General features: G+C 35.7%; 1 protein-coding gene across 7 annotated transcripts in view; it reads left to right on the top strand.

The window, feature by feature from the left end:
* WASF1 (WAS protein family member 1) overlaps nucleotides 1-19,159 on the top strand; it is an 84,772-nt gene that overhangs the window by 35,121 nt on the left and 30,492 nt on the right. The window contains exon 2 of one of the 7 annotated variants that reach the window (XM_027693362.1): nucleotides 17,997-18,246. The exons of 4 other annotated variants lie outside the window; for them this stretch is intronic. The gene's annotated coding sequence lies outside the window, so the exon portion shown is untranslated. Of the gene's footprint in view, nucleotides 1-13,261; nucleotides 13,283-17,996; nucleotides 18,247-19,159 lie in introns of those variants that run through there. 2 more of the 7 variants (XM_027693342.1, XM_027693336.1) reach the window with 2 other exon arrangements.

Raw genomic sequence — 19,159 nt, forward strand, 5'->3', positions numbered from 1 at the left:
CCAGAGGACCTTATTGCTCTCTACAACTACCTGAAAGGAGGTTGTAGCAGCGTGGGGGTTGATCTTTTTTCCCAGGTAACAAGTGATAGGACAAGAGGAAATGTCCTCAAGTTGCCATTTCACTATTTATTACATAGATCTATTACCACTATTTGTATATTTTTTTTCTGTCCCTGGGCTTCCTTTCACAAAGTTTCCAATATGCCTGGTATATTAATGTTTTTATTTAGGACAAGAAAATGATGTAAAATGGTCTGTTGAATTTTCAATTCCTGTTCTAATGCTGAAATTCTAAATAATGTATTCTGAATTATTAATGCATTCCATAAATATTGAAACATAAGCATTAATAGTTTGATAAAACTAAGCATTTAAAACATGTTTTAAAATGTAATTGTATATAAAATGAAAGTTAGAAAAGAAAAAATGGCATGGAAAAGTACAAAATTATATGTCTTAAGTGCTATGCACTAAAAGTATGAGCTGTATAGTACTTGCTGTTAATGTAGAAACACTGGTAATGTAGAATTATGCAAATGTGTACTTTTTCCAGCTCTTCTGTTGAAAGCTCAGAATAGTAAAATGGAACAAATAGCTGAACAGATCAACGAGAATAGTAACATTAGAATGATATATTTGACAGAACATTTTTGTTTAAATGTATATCCCTGTCATTCTAAGGGGAAAATAATTTGTTTTATTCAAAAAAAGGAAATGGCATTTTTCCTTAATTAGAAACAAACGAAAAAACCACCAAGTTGCATAATCAGCATTTCTTCCTTCTGATCTCTAGTATTAAGTGAGTTGGTGCCAGTAGGTCAGGATTCCACAGTTATTAGAGATTTGACCTCTAAAACTAAATGAGATCGTCAGGGCAGGACTAATGTAATTCAGCATCTAGCAATAAATAGTCTCAACATGATACTGCTGTAAAAATAATATAAGCACAAAAAGAAAAACTTAGTAATTTTCATCATCACTTCTTTACCCTTTGTTCTATGTGCTCTACCAGGAGAACCCACACAAATAATTTGGCCTTCCTTGGATTAATTTTATCTAAATTTAACACCTTGAACACTTTAGAATTATCGTAAGGATTTGTAGGGTGGTCCATACCTATACAGATTTAGTATGTGGTGTTTTGAAGCAGTTAGCCGATGCAGTTAGGGTTGCCAAGTGAAAGATCTTTAATCCATGCCTCACAAGACTTTTCAGCTGATCTGTGGAATTTACTGAATAGTTAAAATTAACTATCCTCATTTCAGTGAACAAACTCCAGGAAGCTTGTTGTTTAAATGAGAATAACATAAGTCAGTACTATCTGTGTTCCCTCCTCTGCCTCCTGGACTCTTTGTTTGAAATTCAGCAGCCCTTCAGAGTTGTACAGTGAAGTCCTTCCATTTTCTTTATATTCTTGTATTGTCACTTTCTAGTTGTCTTGTTTTATATATGTGTTCCATTAATGCATGAGGAAATGTCCTGTAGCACACCAGAACAAGTGGTTACTTTGTGCTAAATTTGTATAGCATCTCAAAAGAGTCTATTTTAGTACTAAAAGAAGTGTGAGGCTTTCTTTAACACAGAAATGTGGCAAATGTAGTATGCACCCAGCCAAAGACGATAATTTAAAACATATTGAATACTGAATATAGTGTTTACTTTATATATTTTCTGGTAGTAACTTTAGCTTGAATTTTTCAGAACATTTGTAAAGATTTAGCTTTTACTGTGAAATTTACCTGTTCTTTCCTCAATTCAACAGGAAAATGTAAGTGAATAATCCAGTAGCATTACCAGTTAAGAATTTCATTTGTATGTGTGTACAATATTTATAACCATTGGAATTTGCCTTCCAGGTAGTAGACATTGTTTACTGTCAGCTCAGTACATCAGCAGACAACACTGATAGCTTAAGCTAAATTTGCCAGAGCTTGTGTGTTGAAGCTTTGAGACAGGCACAAAACCAAGATACAGTTCTCTGGGGGTTAGGTTGTTTCCCTAGACAAGCTATTTTTATTGAGAGAACTCCTCCCCCCCCCACACACCTCCTTCTTTTCTCCTATGTTTCCCAGTATTTTTTTTATTTGTGATATTAATATTTATTTCCAGGTATAGTGAAAGATGCTTGTTCTCAAGTGTGCAGATGACCTGTAGTTTTTGTGAAACATTGCAACAACTTTCTTTGGGAGTTTGCCAGATTTCTTAAGACATCTGTTGATGTTTTTAAGGACAGATTAACTGATCATTTGCTAGTAATAACTTGTGTATAATTGATCCTTCCTTATGATGGAAGAACAGACTGTAGATGATCTTGAAACTTTACCTGTTTTTTTTACTCAGCTTTATGATTTTTTGGGTCTTTTAAATCTTAGGATTTGTTCATTGCAGGTTCTTGCAGTCTTCAGTCTCCTGAGCACCTGGATGGATTCAACACAGAGACAGATCTTGTTGAGTGAGCTCTTCAGGATAGCAGGCTGAAGGGAAGAGTGCTATAGCAGAAGTTGCCTTTGCTACCTACCTCTTTCCCCCTCAAAAAAGCCTGTGGGGGTTAGGAAAGCAGAGATGCAAAAGGTGCTCTGCTGAACATGGCTGATTAAAAAGTCCAGCTATCAAGTTGGGGTCTCTCCAAAGTGACTCAAAGCAGCAGGAAATTCTGACAGCAGTCCCTAGGGGATTCTCCTTTAGGAAGCCCTGGCAGAACTCCAAGTGTTTTTTGTAGTGGAGTGACTTTGTCTTGGAGGAGATGTCAAGACTTCCTGAAATGGAGTCTGGTTAAAAGTGCTTTCATGCCAAGGAACTCACCCTGTGGAGCCATTTCATCAGGCTTCAGGCTCTTTGTACTTGCCTCCTGTCCAGGGATGCCCAATGTCATATTTTCAGTACAATTTCAGCAATCCTGACCAGAAGCTGAAAGGGGATTTTTAGAATTGTTCTCATCTGCAGTTATTTTTAGAAGGAACAAGTGACCTTTAAGTAAGTTGGAAGTGGCAGGGAAGAAACTGATGCCCCTTGAAGATCAAAAGTGTATCAGTTTCATGCAAACTTCTGAGAAGTGTGGGAACTTACTTTCTGTTCATTCAGTATCAGCTATTAGAAATCACTAAAAAAACATGGCAGTTATTGAAAACTATTTAAATAATGAAACATTTTCAGCAAAGCACCTTCACAGTAAAATTATCTAGTTTTGTAGTGAGAAAAACCTGTTCCTAAAGCTTTTTTTGGTCAGTTTAATTGTCACTGTTGTTACGTGGACGGGGTCTACAAATAACAAGAATCTCCTCTTAACACTTTTGCTCTAAGTGTTGCATAATCATTTGGTTGTTTTCTTTAATTAGGTGAAGAGATGCTTCTCTTTCTTCAGTAAGCAGTAATATTTTTGAGTGACAACATTAGTGGAGAATAATTATGGCTAGGTAAACTTAGACCCTTCATTAGGAATAACTATATGACAAAGTGCTGGATAATTACTTTAATTCTTTTTATTTATGGACAAGGTTGTCTAAATATTTATACAGTGATAATGGTATTACTGTAAAGTCTTATACAAGGTCTCTTTTTGTTATTTTTTTTTTGTTCCTTTTCTCTTATATTAACAAAATATTTTCCCTGTAGTGGTGCCTGACGTCAACTGGATATTGGAAGAAGATGCTTTGGACTTGTGATATAGCTTAATAGTAAACCAGAGGGTTTGTCTTCTTACTATTGGGGTTTTTTTGTTAGTTGCTTTTTGATTAGTTCTCTGGAGGAAAGTTGGTTCAGTGTATGATTGCAAGAGAAATTTTGAAACCTCTTTCATGTTGCTCTAATACTCAGATTACCGTGCCACTCCCTCCCCCTGACTCATGTACGTTGGAATGGATCATCTCAGCACTAATAGAATAACTCCAAGCATGTAGGAGTTGCCGTGTGCATTAAATATAAATTATCAAAGCTGGTAATTTTGTTAGCCTTTTTAATCAGGAGTTCAGCAGTGAATTCTGATAGCTGTGAATTCTGACTCTCACCACATGAGAGTCTAGCCATTTTGGAACACTACTAAATTGTGGTTATGGATTATAAAAACTAATAAAGTTGCTGTGGGTTCTGAGAAATGTGCAGAAATCATATTTTGCAAAACCAAGTTAAATTTTCTTTTATAAATCTCATCTTTGGGACCTTTCAGTGTATCTATATATAAATATAAAAATATGCATTTGTTTAGTGAATGAACATCAGTATCAGTTTTGTCACCAATGTGGTATTCTCTCCTGCTTATGGTTGAAAAGAATCTCCAGCCATTAGTAGGAACTTGATATCTACTTTATTATGTGCATAGCCATGTCTATTACAGTATTGATCTGCAAGTAATAGAGATGACATTTGGTGGCTGGTTTAGCTGTTACTTGTTGCAGTCAGAAGCATTAATTTATTTCAGATTGCACTAAAGGCAGTACTTTTTTAAACAAGCTTTTTCCTTTTCTGGTCTTTTGATAAGGGTTTTGATTGAAGATTCACAGATTTCACAGAATATTCTGAGTTGGAAGGGACCCACAGCCTTGGTGTTATCACCATGCTCTAACCAACTGAGCTAATCTGAAGGTCTTGCAGAGTAACCAAGCAGATGTTATTTGATTGCATCTGTCATTGTGGTATATAGGGTAAGGCAAGGATTTTATTTACAGCTTGTATTTCTTATATTTATTGCAAAAAATAAAAATTTTTCTTTTTTGGGTTACTACTTCAAATTTGTTGCTAAGAATTTTAGTGGTATAAAATTATGGTATCATTGAAATTACGATTTTACTATAGAAAAATGCAGAGAAATGTTACTTTAATTAATTAATTTTATTATTTTTTTACTTACAGAAAGACAGATGACTGTCTGAATTTGCAGTATGAATATTTCCACTAAGTTTTGTATGAATCACAGAATCATTTGGTTGAAAGTGACCTTTAAGATCATGAAGTCCAACCAGTAGCCTAACACTACCAATTTCACCACTAAACCATGTCTCCAAGTGCCACACCTGCATGTATTTTAAATACCTCCAGTGATGGTGACTCCACCACTTCCCTGGGCAGCCTGTTCCAATGACTGACAACCCTTTCAGTGAAGAAATTTTTCCTAACGTCCAGTCTAAACCTCCTTTGGCACAACTTGAGGCCATTTCCTCATCCTGCCATTAGTTGCTTGGGAGAAGAGACCAGCTCCCACCTAGCTACAACCTCCTTTCAGATAATTGTAGAGAGAGATAGAGTCACTCCTGAGCCTCCTTTTCTCCAGGTTAAATAACCCCAAGTCTCTCAGCAGCTCCTCATTTGTGCTCCAGACCCTTCACCAGCTCCATTGCTCTTCTTTGGTCATGCTGCAGTGAATGTTTCCAATTTGTATGAATGTTTGTGAAACTTTCCCAGGCACAGTGGTGCCTTTATGCTCTTATCTGTCCATATCTCAAAGAGACTGCTTAGTTAAGAGCTCTGTTTTAAAGAGGAAGAAGCTTCTCATTTTGTTTCTAGTAGTCTCATGGCATTGATCAGTGGAATTCTCCCACCTCTGTTACAATCCATGAAGTATATTTGCGTAGACATTTACCTTTCCCTTTCAAAAATAGGCTGTGGATATGCCTATATACTGGGGAACAGCAGACCCATGGCTTGGACTGGATTTAGTTTCCACTTCTGCTTACCTTCTCCAAGCTGTGATCTGTACAATGGATTTTTCCTAGTGTTTCCCTACATCCTCTTCCCATACACTGATAAGATGCATCATATAACTACATCACATAACAGCCCATCCTCATGCTGAATCCCATGTTAAATTCCACATCCACTCCTTTTCAGATTATGTGGATTCCTGACTGGTGTTTCATCAACATACTAATTACAGTGTCCTAGCTGTAAGTTAATAAAATAACCTGAATCAATATTTGAAGAACACCTCTTCAGTTGAACCAATGTCCATGTGATAATCAAGGTACTCTGAATTTCCTTGACTAGACAACTTGTTCTTCTCTCAAAAAGGCATATTGTTTCCTGGTTTTAATTATCTTAAATTTAATTATAATATATTTTAGTTATGTAAAACTGGAAACATAATAAAGCACAAAAGTACAGTTGAAGAGAGAATTTTTTAAGAAAAATGACCAATGAAGAACAGTTCTAAAATGGGAAAAAATAATATTAATCATAAATCTAGAATGGAATTCACATATTATCTCCTGTCATCTTAGGAGTGAATTTTGCTTAAATTTAATGTCGAGGTTGTAACTAGATTTAAGATGGAGCTTGATTAGTTCATCAATACAGTTATACAGCGTTGCCTTCTACGTTACATAGGATTAGGTTTGTGGTTTAAGGATGACATATCCTACCCAAATGGTATTTTACCTACTCAAAATATATACATCTCAGATAGTAAAATCTGTTTATTTTCCAAGACTGCTTAACGCTGTGTGTATAAACACATTAAGCTCCTCCCTGCGTATTTGAATCATTTAACTTGAGTCACCCACACTTGCTTAGAGGTGCCTAATTTGTCTAGATATGTGGATAGCCTCCTAAATTTTCTATCATTCCCAGGAGAAGCTTGGAAAGGTGACCTGGGAATTAGATCTATGACCGATTTCATCTCATCTGAGAGTGGTCATTACTGTCTCTGACTGATAGCACATTTGGTTGGTTATGACATATTAGACCACTGAAAAATATCTGTACAACACTCAAGATAGGTGATTTAAACCTATGTCTTCTCCTTTCTAGAGGAGAAGGAGCTAGGTAATAGAGGAAAAATACCTTTCAAGTAACCGGGACATTAAATTGGAAGGGCGCATATCTAATTTTCAAATCAATAATTCTGGATATGGTTTTATCTAATGACAATATGCATATGTTTTAAGTGCATAATTATTTTCTGGGATTAAGATCTGGGAACTAAGTTCTTCTGCTTGCGGCTAATATCCCAGGTGCTGGATAAGATTTGGCTTCCTTATTTGCTTGCTCAGTGTAAAGTGCTTTCACACAAAGTGTTCTGTGGCTTAATGCTTTTTATTACTGCAATAAGGGAGGCATGAATTCTTTCCTCTTAATCTTGTGTCCATCCTTTAATCATTCTTCCCATTTCTTGAGTGAGTTCTGCTAACAACAGTTGTTCAGGAGGCAAGAATCATCCTTCCTTTGAAGCGCCTGTGCTTCAAAGAGAGTAAATAGAGTTAACCTGAAGTACATGAAGGCCTTCTAGATTACTTGTTTGTTTCATATATCCTTGGTAGAAAAAAAAAAAGTAAACAGACTGGGTTGCTCTTTATAGGCACCTGTGATTTCTGTGCATTCTGTGGAAACTCCAACATTTGGCTAGGTATGGTGATTTCCAGCTGCTGTCTTCAGAGGCTGATGAAGCAACTGTGTTGTTGTCTTTCCAGACATGTCCATATCCTTCCTCTCTTTTTCTATGCTTGAAATGAACATTTAGATTACAGAATGAATATTTGATAATTAGCTTTTTATACAATTCTGTTCCAATACTGTCCTAAATTCTCTGAATATCTACAGTTAGCATATTTTAATTGCAAAAGGAATTATTGAAATGATTGAGTTCCTTGGTGTTTACTTTATCTACCTTTGAGGCAAACAGGTAACTTTATTACTTGATAATTATATGTACTAGTTCAAAGTCTTAACAATTTCAAGCTATATTTTCAGAGCTCCCTGTAGAGACAGCTAAAGATAAATCTCATTTCTACGTCCATATTCTATCATTATCTACTCTTTGCTAAATACTTGTTAAGAGAGAAAGAGCGAACTTTATGAACTGCCGTACAAGATCTGCCCTTCCTCCTGGCAGGCTAGGCTAATCTTTTTGCTGTATTGCATCAAGAATAAACAGATTCACCTTCTTTTCTTTTGCTTTTCATGTCTGTGGTTCCTTGACTCCCTGAAAGGAGCCAGCAGAGATCTGCATTTAGTCAGTGTTTTCCTTTATCATAGAGAATACTATGATTGTCACGTTTAACAGTCCTGAGGATGTTTTCTCTGCAGACTGAGAACACCTTCTTTTCCCTGATAAATATGTACCTGCAGGTTTTTTGCTCATAGTGGTTTAATACTGTTGATGCCATCAACCTTGTAGGTGTACCTTTACCTCTATTAAGAAGTCTGATGTAAGACAAAAGCACAACTGAAAACACTCAGTTATTTGAACTAGTAACTTTAAATAATTGTTGTTCAATGCATAGCACAAAACCAACTTAAAAATTTTAAAAATTGAATTTCCAAGCCTGGGGTCAAGAAAAGGAGGGTTTTTCTGTTTGTCTGATTCCTGTTTCATCCCAATAATTTCTAAATGACTTCAGACTTGAGAGAAATATCATAGAGGAACAGATATTTGGAACATCATTAAACTACTGCACATATTATGAAAATGTATGTCTTTGCAAATGTTATGAGCAATGGAAAGGTGTCAGTGTTGATTTACCTGTAAATAGATACGGGAAACCAGAGAGGAAAGGCTTTCTACAGATATCCCAATTATGGGAACATCTTTAGTTAAAGCTCACAATCAACTATGATACAAAAGCCTTGAGAGGACTAGCTTTAATTCATTCTATTCTTCACAAAAAAAATTCTCTGCAATATTTATTCATTTCCTGGCAGAAATATTTCTTAAACTCAGCCATGGACAGGGAAAGTAAATGCTGGTTAGAATTAATTTCAGTATTTAAATTCGGGGAAAAATACATATGTAAATATAAGGTCTTTAAATACTGCTTATGCAATTACAAAGAAATCTCATTTTGTGTGGAAAATGAGTTTTTCTGTGTGATATATTTTAAGGTGTTGAAATAATTAAATATTAGAATTCATTTATTAAAATGTAACATTTAAAAACCTTCATGCATATAATCCCTACTTGCTACATAAATTTTCTGAGTGAGTACCTGTTCTTTTATATAATCTTTCATCAAATTGTTATGACAGAAGGGCAAATTGTGTCACATTTTTTCTTAATAAATATTTGCATGAGTAGTTTCTTTGATTTTCTGTAAAAGTTTATTTATTCTTTGGAAGTCATATAAATTAGGCTAATAGAAAAAAACTTCCTATTGCAAGTTGTAAATGTGGTCCTGTAAAGAATCTCATTTCATTTCAGAATAGTTACTTAAAGGAATTTATGGAGGTGCAAATTTAGAGTAAATGATAGCAACAAATAATGTTATAGCTAAAAGCATTCACAGAAACAGAATGATTTGGGTTGGAGAGGACTTTTAAAGATCACCTACTTCCAACCCCCTGCAATGGGCAGGGACACCTTACACTAGACCAGGTTTTTCAGAGCCCCCTCCTGCCTGCTCCTGAACAGTTCCAGGGATGAGGCATTCCCAGCTTCTCTGGGCAACCTGTGCCAATGCCTCACCACCTTCACAGTAAAGAATTTCTTTGTAATATATAATCTAAACATTAAATATCTAATTTAAACTCTTCCAGCTTAAAGCCATTACACCTTGTCCTGTCACTACGTGCTACTGTCACTACACACATTGGAGACCCCAGAACAGGATGCAGTACTCCAGGTGGGATCTCACCTGAGCAAGGTAGAGGGGCGGAATCCCCTCTCTCGACCTGCTGGTCACACTGCTTGTCATGCAGCCCAGGATAGAGTTGGCTTTCTGGACTGCCAGTGCACATTGCCAGCTGAACACCGTCCTGATGTTTAGACTTGTTTAGGTATGCTTATGTAACACGAATGTATCCAGAATGCTGCTTTCAATTTTGGATTCCAACAAGTGCCAATAAATTAGATGGTGTTTGAGCAAGAGTAATAAACAGTACTGGACTTAGTGACACTTTCGTGTTTTTTTTCTGCTAAATAAGAACAGAAATTTATAACTTGGTAGAATTGCAAGCACAGAAAGTGTATGAAATCTATAAATACCTGAATGTTGTGAACAATGAGAAATAAGAATTAATATGTGTAATCTGAAAGTACAGAGGAACAAAACTCAGAGGGAAAGAGGGAGAATTGACACATTTCTCTGTGTGTGAGATGTAGTTGGTTGTAGAAGAGTTTACCCAAGAAATTACTGGAAATCCCCTATGTAAAATGATGATATTTGAATGGGACTGTTTCTGTACTGTTGAATATTTAATAGCATTTCAGTTCAAAAGTAAACAGCTTCTCTGTAGATATTAATACCTTTTTCCTGCAGCATGGCTCTTCAAACATGTTAAGTAGCATAAATGGCAGTAGACAAGGAAAAATACCGTTTCTGTGCCTTGGCATTTTTTGCAACAAATCCTCTTCTCAGGAATTTCACTGTTCACAAGGGGGAAAATTCATCTACAAAGAAGCTCAGCTAGTAATAATAAGGTGATTATGACACATTTTTATATCCCACTTGATAGTTGGTATATCTTAATTCTTTCTTTAAAACTGTGAAAAAGAAAATCAAAACCAATAATCTGTCATTTGTGGATTTGGTATCCAAGCATAAAATGCATTTAGGCAGTTGGTATCATAGGATAAAGTGCAGTGAAAATTTCATTTTTAAATATGTGACTCATTCGTGGCTCTTCCAGTGCTAACATCACTTCTTGAAATCTCTAATGATGTTTTGAGGCACAAAAAGCTTCCGGTAGTCATTGTTGACACCTGTTATTTATTTCAGTGAGTACTAGTTAATATAGTGTGTATCACTGGTGAATTAATAAACAGGAACTGCATTGTATGACATTTCTTAGTCACTGCCACCTATACATTGGTCTCATTACTACTGTAGATTCCCAGCATCATTTATTATTTCATTAGCATTCAATTTCCTTCTCAGATTCATCAATAAGATCAACACAACACCCAGGCTGTTGTATTCCCCCTCCTTCCTTGCCTTGCCAGTGCACAGCAACTTATTTATTTCATTTTTGGCACATTGTAATTTAATATTTACCAGTAGTAGCTTGGTACCAAAGGAATAATTATTTCTTAATCGCTTTGCCTTCAGGGGGTTCTCCACTTGTGTCTGGGGAAAAAAGGGCAGGCTTTGGTTACTGGGGGCGAGCGTGTCTGTGTTTCCTTTGTAAGGACAGCTCTGTTGTTAGGGCAGGGCACTGTGTGTTGAATTCTAATGCCTTGGTGCGAGGGCCTGCCCTGTTTTGGAGCTGCCATGGGAGGTGTTGGCTGCGAGGAACAGTGCCCCAGCCCGGGGGCTCCCTCGACGGGAGGAGTTGTGGAAGTTGGCAGGGCACTGCCGATGGGGAACACAGCAGTTCAGTGCCGTAGCCAGGGTGAAATCACCTTATCTGCCCAGTACCTACCCGGTTGCTTTTCTTAGCAGCTGGGAAGTTCGGGTACCTTTTCCTTAAATATTTATAATTTACTACCATGAAATACTGTTCGTTCAAAAGCAAGTGGTTTTATCTGTGCAACAGAAATATACTGGGATTGATTTTATTTGCATTTGGTAAATTTTATAAGATTGTTATAAAATTGATATGTGCGTTAAATAGATCTTATCCTGGACTGGTAAAGGACTATGTAACAAAGGTAACTGTTAATCTGTAGAATATATATTTTCAAGGAAAATTGTAGAAAATTTTCAGAGGTAGCATGTTATGATAAGATATGCTAAAAGCACAGAAACTGTACCCTTAGTTCTGGTACTAAGGTTTTGATTTTAAATTAACACTGGATTAGTTATCTGTCTCTGTCAAGACTATAATAAAGAGCTTTTGTTGCAATCTATCATAGGCCTTTTGTGTTATACACCATACACGGAAACTGTTAACAGGAAGACGAGATTAATGCAGAGAGAAAAAATGTCATCAGATAAAACATAGGTCTCAGAAAGCAATTTCAAGTCCCATACTATGTTATGCTTTAATACATTTTTAGCCTTTGGGGAACAGAGGAAAACTTGTAATCAAAAATTAATTTGAGCATTCTTGGCTGTACCTAAATTAGAACCCAGGATACTTCCAAAATTGTTTTTAATCAAATGACCTGACAGGAGCTCACTAGGAGAAAATTAATGAGTACAGGGTATTCTGAATAATATTTAGTAATGCTGATAAGAAATTTTGCAGCTCTTTTTCTAATCTTACATGTAATAATTTAAAAGATTTCTGTTTCAACGTAGCTGCATGTGTCTGTCCAGGTATGTTGAGCAAATACATTGTGCATCTGTTTTATATTTTTAAAATAAGCTTCTTCAAAAAGCTTAGTAGAAAAGCAAGTGCAAGGAGTCACTGTTTTTTTCTTGATTACTATCCTAACAATGAAGTGCAATGTGGTTCCATATGACTTAAATATTTTTCCATTAATATATGGACATATAAATAATGTAATTAATTTTTAAAAATTTTTTTTAGTAAACTATCATTACAGCTTATGCCTCTTTGGAGATAGTGATTCTCATCTTTCCCATGAACTGTTCACAAGATTGATTTTGTAAGTATTCACTGTAGTTTAGTGCTGCAGTTTCAATATTGGAAGGTAAAAAAATGGTAATTAATATTTTGTGACTTTAGGATTTGGATTTAAGAATGCAATTTTATTCTATTCGGTTTCTGATTACTGTTTTGTAAACTTAAAATATGACAGGTCATGAAGGAATTGGATCATCATATATGTAACTAAAGTTTTAGTTTAAAGCTACTAAGAAGTAGAATTGTAAGGAAAAACAAAAGCAAATACCAAATAATTCCCATCTAACATCTGGAAATCCTTAGTGTTGTTATTTTATTTTTTAAATATACCTAGGAAGGCTTTTTATTCTTATTTGTCTGTTCTGTGTTTTTTATGTTATATATATATTTTGGAAGTAAGTTGTTATACCAAAAAAAGTTCATTATATTTTTTTATTTCTATTTTTGCTTAACGTACTTATTGTGAAAGAAACTTGTAAGTCTATATGTTTCTTGTTGTAGACATGCTAAAGAGTGTCATGTCTAACTTTTTTATTTAATTTTGTCTATAAGCCAGAAATGTAGCTGTCTTAGTGCCTTATTTCCCCCAGCAGTCCTACTGTTCAGGGTAGTAGTGTTGAACCTGATTTGTTTTAATGTGGGTTTTTTTTTTCCAAGAGCAATTTGAATTAAATAGCTTCTTTGTTAAGATGAACAGAGATGTTTTTACAATTATTAGCAATACAAATAACTGCAGTTATGATGGCTGGATTTTTTTTCCTGTTTTTTTCTGTTGATGTGTTAAAGTTGACTTACATTTAAAAGACAGTTAAGATGGAAGCTGTTGGTAGTGTGAAATAAGGGAATTAACATGGTGAAAAGAATTAATGCATAATAAATTGACAAATCAGTAGGTACTTGTTTATATTTTGGAAAATCATAGGTGAAAACAAAGGAAAAAACTTCAAGCTGAGTTTAGCCTGGTAAAAAGAAACTATCTTGAAAAGCCACAGTTAAAGCTGCTGTGCTCTGAGTTCTTTGTGTTTGAGTTCCACTTCACTAATAGGAATTCTGCTTAACAATGGGGATGAAATTTGCAAAATCCACATGCTGTGTATTTAATCCTGTTGTATTTTGTACTTGTACTGGGAGGAAAAACCCCCAATATTGAGCTGCATATTCTCTCCTTGTGTTTGGGATACCTTATGTTTTTACTCTATACACATAATCAGAGTGAAATTTTTCGTTAGGAAATTTTTCATTTTGAGGAGAGGAGAGGCCTGTATAAATGATGGTGACCCCCTCTCTCACCTACATGCTGGGAAAAGAGGGACCAGTGGCAGCACAAACAAAACACAGGTGAGAGTGAGGACACTGAGGAAAGCCCAAAGCTATACAGCGGGTTGTAGCCAGAGGTGGACTTTAAAAGATTTTCCCCAGCAGAATGGGAAATGGTATGGAAGCCCCGAGGGCTGGACTCACTGGGTAGAAAGTGGTTGCTGTGTGCTGTTTTGTTACATAGAGCTCATTGACCTGACCCAGATTGCAGTTTCACTTGCTGAAATTATGCTGTTTTTTCCTCTAAAACTTTCCTTGTAGTTATGAACTGATATGTCAACTTTCTCCCCTGAAATGTTGCTGCTGTTTCTATTAATGAAGTTGTACTTGTTGCATTGCTACTAGAGTCATATTTTGCCGTGTTACCCATACTGAGAATTCTGCTATTGCTGCCATCGCCAGTCATCTCAGTGACAATAACAAATTAAGATTTTTTTGAAAAGCTGATTTATCACAGATAAAGCTCTCATAAATTAGCATACAAATTACTAATCACTCAATTTATTTCCACCCATAACTTGCCAAAATTGCCTTTATTTTTATTATACTACTTCATGATAGTCACAACCTATAGAGGGCTGAAAATAGAAATTTTTTTCCCAGTGTAAAAATTATTGCATTTTTTTCATTTGTATAGCTGAATAAATATGAAACCTATAAATTTTGACAAGGAAGTAGATGTGGCTGTGGTTTGTGTCTGTAATCACATTCAAATTGATTTTGAAATATTTTTTTCATGTGTTTTGAAGATGAGTGTGCCTCTGTGTGTGCAGGTGTGCACACATGCATGGGGGAGAGATTGTAGTCTTGAGATACACATCTGAGAGAAATTTGGCTGGATGGTAATAGCTGAAAAATAATTTTTTAGCTCTGTCTGTAATTAGCCTTAGAGACTGAGTAGAACTCAAGTCCTACCCATTTTTGTGACTGTGTTGTCTTTTCTGCTTATCTGATATGACAGATGTGCTGAGATGATTACAGATTGTATATAAGAGGAAAATACTAATTTCCACAGACAATTAAACAATACAGCAGTCATTATTAAATACAGAATAAAAATTACAAATTATTTAAAAATATATTATGTAGTTATATGAGGTAGATTGGTTTTTACAATCTGTTCATTATTATCTTGCTAATCAAATACTTTCCTATACAATGTTACTGAGATAGAGTAACATTATTCAGTGACATTAATCTATCCCTGAATAATCTTATCTTCAGTTCAGCAACAGAATATTTAGAGAGTGTTTTGAGAGATTGCTGTTGATATTACTTGAGGAACAGTATTTTTTATGTTTGTGACTACAAATAAAATATGAAACATTTTGTTAGTGACTCTGTGGTTTAATTAAAAAATAAATTATCTACTTCCTTCCTATGCCCTATAGAGACATTTCTTCTTAAGTTGATCAAACTATCATGACCAGTGACAGGACTCAAGGAAACGGCATGAAGCTGGGTCAGAGGAGGTTTAGGTTGGATATCAGAGGGTTATTGAACACTGGAACGGGCTCCCCAGGGAAGTGCTCACAGCACCAAGCCTGTCTGAGCTCAGGAAGCATTTGGACAATGCTCTCAGGCACATGGTGTGATTCTTGTGGTGTCCTGTGCAGGGCCAGGAGTTGGACTTGATGATCTTGATGGGTCCCTTCCAACTCGGTATATCCTATGATTCTATAAATGTGTAGCAAATTTTTTGAAGACAGTCTAAGATGTAAACTATGCATTTTACTCATTCTTAAACAGCAGTGATGTCAACATCAGATTCTAGTAATATATTCTGCATTTTTTTGCATGTTTTTTAGTTACAATAAGGTCATCTCTTCCTAGTTACTTTCCATTAGAAAAGTTTTTGAAATTGAGTTGCAGAAGACTGAGATTTGAGGCAAGTGTTCCAAGGAGGTCTTCCATTCTGTGATATGGTTCATAATGGAAAGGATTTCAAAACTGTAATTTTAACACATTTCTGTTGAATTGTCAATTTAAGATGTCAGTTGTCATCTTGTCAGTTCCAAGATGTATCCTCTAAGGGATGTTAATTGCCTGTAAGAGTTTAAAAATTGTTATGTTGACTCAGCAGTAGGTGGTAGTGGCCTACTTTGTTGAAGGACACTGCACTGCAGATGTCTGTTTCTTCTTAAGCTCATCCCTGCACCTTGATCTTGCAATGAGAGCTGCAGAGAAACAAGCTGTATGAAGTCTTGGCACATTTGCCTTTCATAGTAGAGGTGTGCACTATAAAAACTTCATCTTTGGAATTTCTGCAACTGGTATAGCATATGATGTCTTGGAGTATAATTAGAAGAAAATTTGCCAAGAAAATGAGCTTGTTTTTTTAACTGATACAGTTCTGATTTTACGAGATTCATTAACACGTTTAAGATTTTTTTTATTAGCTACTTTCATTCTGTCCCAAAGTCTGTATAGCGTATATGCAGTTAGTACATGATTATATAAGCAAATATAAAAACTATTGTATATTCTATTTATGTTTCTAAGGGTGGGTGGGGGAAATGTTAAATTGATTGTTGCATTTCAAGCTGTGGTCTGTTCTGCCAGCAGCTAGAACGTGATCAATTAAATGGGGCATATGAAAGGCATTGCTGTTGCACGTTGTTAAAGGAAAATTACAAGTAGTATGGTAATATTGAGGCCTAAAGATGTGCTACAGAAATGGCTGGAATTAAATTTAACTTCATGACAGCAAGGGCATTCAGTGCTGCATTATTGGTATATTATAGAAAAAAATTATAGATTAATATCTTTCATTAATGCTAAGAAAATAATGACACTTTTAGTAAGGATGAAATGTAACCTAATCAGAAGTAAACTTTGATTAAAAAAGCCACATGATAATGAAATTTCATTAGTCTTCTGAAAAAGAAACTGAAGTATAATTTAATTGCCAGTTAAACTGTTGGACAGTTTTTCCCACCTTAATGTTATGCTTTCATTCCTGCTTGTCTTACTGTACTTGCTAGAAAACTTGAATTGTTACTGTGACTATTGACATTTCAGATTTTTCACAAGCTCCTAGTAAGCCACGTAACATTTCTCCACACGTCTTGCAATTCCCAAATATTTCTACAGGAGCTTGTTGAAGGGAAAATGGTAGCTGTTTTCCTACATAAGTGCTCCCCAGGACAATCTCTCAGCACCCACAGCAGGGTGACACTGTCCTGTTTGGAGCAGGTGGCTGTGGGCACAGGGGGCAGGTGCCTCAAGAGTAGGTTTCTCAGCTGCTGCCAGCAGTGTTTGAGAAGTATTAGACAGAGGTGGAAGAGTATCACTCACTTTTAAGACCTCTAATAGCTGAAGAGGGCTGTGCAACGCACTAAAAAACGTGTCTTTTTGAAAAGAAGTGTGGCCAAATCTCATTAAGGCTGTTCTTCTGAAAACATATTAATTAGCTCTCATTAGTGCCGTTGTTATGCATTTTTTTTTCAAGTAATAGGAAATAATTGAAAAGCAACTAGAACTTTTTACGTAATTCCTAAAAAATCAGGTAGCAAAGCATGGTAACTTAACAAAAACATTAAACAGGTGTTATGTACACACATTTGTATTCTGTACTCCTACTTGAAGCACGTGTGAGGGGGATGAGTTTGTGCCAGCCATTGTGAAACTGAAGTAGTAAAGGGGTTTGCAGAGAAGATTAGAGTTGGCTTCTCAAGTGGATTCAGTGCTTCAAAGAATGTATAGGAAGTGGGGCAGAAGAGTTTTTGATAGTAGCTCTATGAAAGAGATTGGCATCTCTTGGTAAAGAGGAGTTTCAGTTTAAGATCACTATAAAGTACTTCCAGATAACTGGGTGTAAACTGGTGCTGCTTCACTTCGTAAAAACTGCCTCAAAAGATTTACGTGGGATTGCAGGGAAGAGGAGGTAGTTGTGTTTGAGGATTGCCTTGCCTTCCTGAGTTTTGAGCTGGGAAGCAGCAGGGCTGAGGAGAGGGAGACCTGTGTGTCAGGAGGAGAGCTGTAAACCTCTGAGTAGGTGTCATGTAACCTTTCAGTCGAGGGATCCTCTTATGCACTGACAAGCTGCTTCTCTCTTCTGCCTGGCTGGGGTTATGAACACTTTCCAGAGTTTACTTGGGAATGACATGGTAACAGGATTTCATGATCTAGGAATGAATTTTTCCTTTGCTGCCCCAGGGGCTTGGGTAATGCATGGTTTGGTAGCAAGTGATGGTGGGGAAGTGTATTTTTTTTGTGTTTAACCTAAAGGATATACTGGACTGTAACAATGCCTTTTTTTGTTGTTTTTTTTTTCCTCTTCACAGCTCTAAAGCTGCATATAAATATAGCGATTTCAGAGTTTTTCACCTTTCTTATTAAGAACTACAGTAGGAAACATCTTTTAGAGGAGTGAAGAAATTGTGTGGGTACAGTAAAGTTCCATTTACTGTCACACACCTGTTGCTCCCTGTGCTGGGATCACTAGATTCACTTGGGAAGGAATCATCAAGACCTTATAGTGGTTGCAACAAACTGCAAAGAATATGAGGTCCATAGTGGACAAATTACCAGCAGGTACTTTTGTATGCAGCATTCTGTGGCAATGAGTTCCAGAATTTATTAAACATTGTGTAAAATACCTTTTCCTTTTTTCTTAAGCATGCTTGAGTGATATTTTCCTTTGTTGTCTCCTTGGCTTAATTTTTGTGGGAATTGGGTAGATATTCTCTGTTCAAGCTTTGCATAGTTTTCAAACATAATGCATAATTTCAGAGGTGTCAATTATATCTTGTCGTTTGTTTCCCTTCCGAGTTTATTCTTGTTGAAAACTATTCCTTTTACCATACTTATTATTCCCACTGCTACCTTTTCTTGTTATGCTGTATGTTTTTGTAGGACAACCACAACAGCATTATTCAGATATTAGAAAGCATTGAAACTGTGAAATTTTTGTGTGAAAATGGTTTTTTTACTTACTTGTTTGGACCATTTTTAAAAGACTTGTCTACTGTGCTGTTTATACAACAGTATCATTAAAGCAGTAATCAAGAAAGGGCTCAACTCTGGAATTAATATTTAATTGCTTCTGTAGAACATTGCTCACATATCATTTGTTGTGTTTCTTTGACAGTGACAGAATGGTTCCTTTATTTTCTGTTGGGGAACCGTGATAACAAACCTGTAGTTAAGAGTTTATAAACACTTTTTCATTGCTTCTATCTGAGACAGTTTTCAGATTTGCACTTTTTATTTTATTTAGTTTCTGTGTAACAGCTAACTTTTCAGTACTTAGATGTTTAGTGACTAGGAAGATTTGGGGTATTTCTAGAAAATAAAAATAAGAATAAAAACCAGTTCTTAATTAACCCTAGCCCATGCACTCTTCCATAATTTTTACTGGTAATATTGAGAAAATAGTTACACAATTTTAAGAACTGTATAGAATTTCCCTTTAGCCAGTGACCAGAAGAATAATTTTTATTGACTT

Source organism: Neopelma chrysocephalum, unplaced genomic scaffold, assembly GCF_003984885.1.
Source record: "Neopelma chrysocephalum unplaced genomic scaffold, ASM398488v2 Primary Assembly neopelma1_23, whole genome shotgun sequence".
In the NCBI taxonomy this organism is placed as follows: domain Eukaryota; kingdom Metazoa; phylum Chordata; class Aves; order Passeriformes; family Pipridae; genus Neopelma; species Neopelma chrysocephalum.